This window comes from Gallus gallus, unplaced genomic scaffold (genome assembly GCF_016699485.2).
Source record: "Gallus gallus isolate bGalGal1 unplaced genomic scaffold, bGalGal1.mat.broiler.GRCg7b scaffold_108, whole genome shotgun sequence".
Lineage (NCBI taxonomy): Eukaryota > Metazoa > Chordata > Aves > Galliformes > Phasianidae > Gallus > Gallus gallus.
In genome coordinates, this window is record NW_024096060.1 from 1 (window position 1) to 6651 (window position 6651).

The 6651-nt window shown below is 49.9% G+C and overlaps 2 long non-coding RNA genes across 3 annotated transcripts; one reads left to right on the top strand and one right to left on the bottom strand.

Moving 5' to 3' along the window:
• Positions 1 to 2581: 2581 nt before the first annotated feature.
• On the bottom strand, positions 2582 to 3642 carry LOC121108948. Of its 2 annotated transcripts, XR_005843592.1 has the most exons (3): positions 3572 to 3642; positions 3267 to 3351; positions 2582 to 2754 (listed from the first exon to the last, which is right to left on the bottom strand). It is a non-coding gene; the product is annotated as an uncharacterized LOC121108948 (long non-coding RNA). The 2 variants fall into 2 exon arrangements; XR_005843591.1 differs by lacking the exon at positions 3572 to 3642 and having other exon boundaries at positions 3267 to 3561.
• A 925-nt stretch (positions 3643 to 4567) lies between these two features.
• On the top strand, positions 4568 to 6213 carry LOC121108951. Its single transcript, XR_005843598.1, has 3 exons — positions 4568 to 4793; positions 5889 to 5994; positions 6081 to 6213. It is a non-coding gene; the product is annotated as an uncharacterized LOC121108951 (long non-coding RNA).
• Positions 6214 to 6651: the final 438 nt, after the last annotated feature.

Here is a 6651-nt window from a genome sequence, read left to right on the forward strand (position 1 = left end):
TAGACATGAACAATAAAATCAGAGGCAGGGAAAAGAAGGCTGGCTTGCATGGCAGCAGGTAAACAATGTATTCAGGAAAAACACTTGTCTGTAACATTCACACCCATATCTCATCCCACTTAAGACCCAGAACACAACAACTTTAAAGTAATACTCTAACTGATCTGTACTGTATTGATCCTCTAAGCTGTCTTTGCTTCTCTGCTTCTGTAATTTAAGTTTATTTTGTCTTTCTGTTTAGCAGGCAAACCTCACCATAAGAAGACAATATGCAAACTATGGGTGGAGTATGTAAGTAGCCAAATTAATAAAATTCATTTAATATGAGACAACAAACATATGTGAGACGATGCTGTCTGAACTGGACCCATACTGACTTTAATGTACGTACCAAACCACTAGAAATCGAGTTTTTACCATATTTGAGCCTTTCCCGTTACATAACTTAAGCTGTGTAGAAAGCTCTGGGACGTCACATGAACCAGCAGGCACCTCCAACCCTATCCCTTGGCATTACGCACAGGAAAAGAAATGTCACAATATGATGGATTATCCCTTACTTCACTTAAAGAAGAGCAAGAATATCCTGAATTACTGAAAATCACCAAGCTCGATCTTACACATCAGGATGTGACATAGTAACTCTTCTCTCCAGCAACCAGAAGAGATAAATAGCAGGAATAATTGATTCAAAGGTCTGGAAGAGAAATACTGACATATTGAGAGCATGAGACAAATCCAGTCTAGTTCAGATGCAGCTGAAAGCTGTCGTCAGCCAAAGTCTCAGCAGTTACCAGAATGCAAACAAAGCTATTCTTAATGTGTTAATTTTTTAAGTTGAACACAATGCCTGGCATTAAATAATAATAATAATATAAAAGTAATCATAAGTTGCTTTTGTTTGAATCAAAAAACAGGAGAAAAAATCACTTGGAAATCACAGAAATGCGGTGGAATGACTCACACAGCTGGAGTGCTGTGATGGATGGCTAGTGACTTTTCAAAAGAGAGAGGCAGGGCAGGAAAGGCAGCGGTGAAGCCCTCTATGTTAAGAAAGAATGGGAATGTATGAAATTAATGATGGCGATGATAGGGTTGAGAGCTTATAGGTCGGAATAAAAGCAAAGGCCAGTAAGACTGACGTTATCATGGGTGTGCTACAGGCCACGCAAGCAGGATGAAGAGGTGGGCAAGACACTTTAGAGACAGCCGCAGGAGGTCTCAAGGTCTCTCCCCCTTGTTCTTGGGGGGGATTTCAAAGTCCCAGACATCTGCTGGATTTATAATACAGCAAATAGGGAACAGTCCCAGAGGTTCCTAGAGCGTGTGGGAGACAACTTCCTGACACAGCTGGTGAGGAGCCAACAAGGGGAAGCAAAATCCTGCTGTTTGTTAACAGAGAAGGTCTTGTGGGGGATGTAAAGGCTGGAGGCCATCTGGGGCAAAGGGATCATGAGATGTTAGATTTCTCAATCCTTGTTGAACCACGGAGGGCAGTCAGCAGAACTGCCACCTTGACTTCTGGAGAGCAAACTTGAGCCTCTTCAGGACCATGGTTGAGAGGGTCCCTTGGAGGCAGGTTTGGAGGGCATGGGAGCCCCGGAAGGCTGGCAGTACAAAAAGGAAGTAATTTTAAAGATTACTGTACGGTCAGCAGGAGCTGACCATCCCCAGGTCATGGAAGACGAGCTGATGGGCAAGGAGGCTGGACTGGCTGAACAGAGACCTTCGACTGGAACTCAAGAGCAAAATGAAAGATTATGGTCGTGGAAGAGTGGTCAACTTATGATGATTACAGGTACATAGCAAAGATGTGCAGAAGAAAATTAGAAAAGCCAAAGCCCAGCTAGAACTGAGCTCGGACAGTAAGGTGAAGGACAACAATGAATATTTCTATAAATACATCAACAGCAAGAGGAGGGCAAGGGAGAATCTCCATCCTTGTTGGACGCCGAGGGCAACATGGTGACCAAGGATCAGGAAAAGGCTGAGGTACTTAATGCCTTTGTTGCCTCAGTCTTTAATAGCAAGACTTGTTACTCCCCTGGGAAAAAAATCCCCTGTGCTGGTAGATAAGGATGGGGAACTGAATAGGCCCTGCATTATCCACAATGAGATGATTTTGGACCTGCAACGAATGCAGGATGCTCGAGTTCACAGGGCCAGATGGACTGCACTCTGGAGTGCTGAGGGAGTTGGTGGATGTGGTTGCCAAGCCACACTCCATCGTCCTTCAGCAGTCCTGGCTAAATGGAAACATGCAGGTGGACTGGAGACTGGCAAATATGACGCACATCTTCAGAAACGGCCAGAAGATGAGCATGGTAGCTACAGACCTATCAGTCTTACCTCAGTGCCAGGATAGGCTATGGAAAGGATAATGTTGAGATTAATTAAAGGTCAACTAGAAGATCAGGCCCAGTCAGAATGGGTTTACGAATGGTAGATCCTGTTTGACAAAATAACTAGCTCCACGACACCAATGCCACAGGAGACTCCAGGAGCAGGAGAAGATCCAGTGGAGGGAGGAAGCAGGGGCAGCTGGGTCTGCTGTGCACATATACTGACAGACATACAGATACCTTGTCACTGCTCTTCTGCCTCCACGTTTCTGGAGTACTGGGAGTTTTGTCTTCACACAGGAACTCCGCCAAGCCTGTATGTCCAGAGCTGCATTTTCCAGTCCATGGCACCTTGATCCCAGGACGTGCTCCGCCACGTGCTTCTAGGACATGAACATTTGCACAAAGGCCCCTGAAAGTAAAAGCATCCCGGCAGGTTTGCACTGCTCCCACACTCCCCAGCGCTCTCTCTAAAATCTCACACAACACAGACTCTCTCAGACTCTTGACTGCAGCCCAATAGCACAGGATCTCCCCTCTCACTTTATGAGAGAAGAGGCCTTTCTTTTTCAGCTTTGCAGATACCATCAGGCAAGAACTGGCTTTCCCACCCTGCAGCCAGGAATGCTCCAACCTGAGGGATGAGTGGCTGTGAGAGGAGGTCTCTGCGGAAGCGCAGCTCATTCCTCCCCTCTGACAGGGCCAGAAGGCATGAGACAAAAGAGGAAAGCACAGTGCGTCTGCATTTCCCTCGGGGCTCTTATTTCCTGCGTTACGGTGGGAAACGAGCTGAGCCGCTGTGCCTCTCTATTATGGTTAGCTCTGCAGCTCTGCCATCATCTTTAGACTCAGCTGTTCCTGTGCATAATGCTCCACACAATCACCCTGCAGAGGTCAAAGCCCTGCCTGGCTGCTGTCACTCACCTGGAGGTTGCAGGGTGCTGTACCTCCTGCCTGTACCTGCTTCTAGGTGTCGCTTGCAAGACATTGAGAGTCCACCTGGTTGGAACTGCGGTCAACAAACACAAACGTGAAACAAGTAAGAAGGGATTCTTTTGTTTCACAGGCTTTCACCTTTGTTAAAACATGGTCTGCTGCGGAGCACGGCTGGAAGCGTTTCACCTGTGCAGAAAAGGGTGGAGCCTGGTCCCAGCCCTCCCTAACCTCATTTAAGGGCTGGCTGTCTAAGGGGAAGAATCTCTACTGGGACATCTGCTCTCCGGTAATACCTTCTGAGTCCTGCTCTTCAGAAAGGGGTCTTTCTTTACTAGCTTGAGTCCTTCACCATTCTTGGGAAAATAAAACACAGTAAAGCAGCTGTATCTGCCACTACCTTTCACTACGGTTACCATTTTAGGTTATGGTTAAAGGTTGAACTTCAGAGTTGGACTGCTGCCACAAGGCTCTGGCTGTGCCAGGCCCCCCTCCATCCTGGGCCCAAAGCAGCCCCCTGAGCCTGGTCCTCCTCCAGCCTGGGCCCCGACGCCCTGGCTCTGCCTGGGCCCCCCCCAGACTGGGCCCAAAGGAGGCCACAACTGTGCCAGGCCCCCTCCAGACTGGGCCCCGAGGCCCCGACTGTGCTGGGCCCCCCTCCAGACTGGGCTCCAAAGCAGCCTCAACCGAGCCTGGTCCTCCTCCAGCCTGGGCCCCAAAGCAGCCCCAACTGAGCCTGGTCCTCCTCCAGCCTGGGCCCCGACGCCCTGACTCTGCCTGGGCCCCCTCCAGACTGGGCCCAAAGGAGGCCACAACTGTGCCAGGCCCCCTCCAGACTGGGCCCCCCTCCAGACTGGGCCCCAAAGCAGCCTCAACCGAGCCTGGTCCTCCTCCAGCTGGGCCCCAAAACAGCCCCAACTGAGCCTGGTCCTCCTCCAGCCTGGGCCCCAAAGCAGCCCCAACTGAGCCTGGTCCTCCTCCAGCCTGGGCCCCGACGCCCTGGCTCTGCCTGGGCCCCCTCCAGACTGGGCCCAAGGAGGCCTCAACTGTGCCAGGCCCCCTCCAGACTGGGCCCCGAGGCCCCGACTGTGCTGGGCCACCCTCCGGCACAGGCCCTGCCTTAAGCCCCGCCCCCTGTGGACAGCTGTGCTATTTGCCTGCTTTGTTTTTTTTCTCTCTCTTACCTCTTATTTCCCTGTTCTCTCCTCGCAAATGCATTCAGATCCCCGGGATGGAGTGCGCTGATACTGCTGCGTTCTTCCTGCACCAACTGTCCGGCGGCTCAGCATGTTCTACAGAACAGCATGCCTTTGGAAATGCTCGGAGTATGTAGCCTGACAGCAAGAGCACACTGCGCTCTTCTGGCTATTTCTCAACATGTCAGAGGGACAGGAGTGTGCTCAGCCTTGTGTGGTTGCACGTATGCAAAAATCCCTATCGCAGCTGTAAACATCTTTGTTGTTCTGCTTTACAGCAGTAGTGTGTGACGAGAAGCCTACAACTATCAATTTAGAGGAGGTAATTAATTGTGACAGTTCCCCTTTCTTCTTCCCTTGACGATGGAGGTGATGGGGTTCTCCTATGCTATGTGCTGGTGTAATACCTCTGAGCCTCAGTTTTGATGGGTTCAGCAAAGCTCATGGCAACAGGCTTTGGTCAGCCTCAGATCTGCTGATGAGATAAATAGATGATGATAAGAGAGACCGAAAGAAAAAACACGAGGCAAGAGTTGTTTTTTCTTCTAGTCAGCACGCCATCGCTAAATCTTCCATACTGTGACTTTTATCTTGATAGTGATGATCCCTTCACCTCACACGTTGAGCACAACGCTTTCTGTTGTGGAGATTCCCACCAGTGACAAAGTATTAGTGCCGCTTTTCTGCCTGTCTCTTTTTTGTCTGTATTTTCTGGCATGTGGGGATTTCTTTTAGTGGCCCACAAGCACTTGCCAGATAAGCAGGCAGTGCAGGAGGAGGCAGGGGCAAGAGGCAGGAGCAAGGGCAGAGTGGTTTCTTTGTTGCTAAATGGAATGACTGTATTTTCTGCATGTGGATTTGCCATAGTGCTTCTTACAAGGCCTAAGGGTGGGATGAAATGTGCCCTGAAGCAGGTGTGCTTGCAGGAAGGCAAAGAGAAATGCAAATCATTTACCCCCCCAAAAAGCAAATCATTACCCAAAAGAGGGTAATCCCAGGAAAAAGAGGGGACAGGAAAAAATCTTTGCTATTAACCCCAGACTTGATGGAAAGGAAAAGCTGAAGAAGCAGGTGTGCTTGGGGGTGTTCGTCTTCTAGACTGCACCCAGAGAAGGCGAATGATTCTGATGCCGCAGTCTTGGAACTCCAGTCAGTACACAGCTGGAAGGATTTCTGGGCTGAGATGAATTTCTCTCTCTGCAGCTGCTGATCTATTGGATTGTGTGTTCTAGTGCACGGAGCTTTTGGGCATGATTTATCCTCACTATACCTCACACTGGGTGGGAAAAGTTGGCATTGGATCTCACATAGCAGCTTGTAACAAAGGTTGGACTTGCCAATGCCTTCCACTGTCTCCACTCGTCCGGTGCCTCCTTGAAGCCTATGCCTAATCAGGAAATCTTTTCTTATTTCCTAGCTCTTGCGCAATAAAGAAGCATTTCAACCGCTGCTTCTTGCAGCAGTACAGTGTTTCCAAAGAGAGAAAAACACCACTACTGGCATAAGCTGGATTTCTGCTGTTGGTAAGGCTGAGCTGAGAACCGGGCTGACTGTTGCACCTGGGATTGTGTGCGAAGCCTACAGACACAGGAATAACTTTTCCTTGCAGGTTGAGCATGTGCAGTGGAATTGCCAGGTCACAGCCTGAGCCAGTACGTGAGCACATGAGTGCCTGGAGCTGGGGGAGCCTAGCTCCACCCTTCCTCTTTCTCCGTCCCAGCAGTGCTTCTGGGAGCGCGTGCGCAGTCCGCAGGGGGCTCCTCAGCCCCCCCCGCGCCCCCCCAGGCCCGTCCCCCCCTTCTTCCAGCGATCCAGATTTCGAAGCGGAGAAGGCTGTGTTCCTCAGCTCACCCCTTTCTTCCAAACTCTCGCTCGGAGGGGTGAGTTGATTGCTCTTTCTTTGATAGCTTGTCCTATAGTGCCTAGATCTCAAAGAAAGGCTCTGTCATTGCCCTTGTTTGCTTTACAGCGTGTCAGAGGTCGGTCATTGCTAGGAAAGCTTGTGCTTTAAAGCACCAGGTTGTATAGAGAAGGTAATTCTAAAAGCGAGCTTGCCAGTTCTTTTTTACCTAAGTGGTTTTTGAGCAAGGAAAGATTGGAGATGCTGTTTGCTCATGGAAGATGGAGAGGAGGAAAGCAAGTAGGACGCATGCTGTGCATAGCCACTGCATGCCACCTGC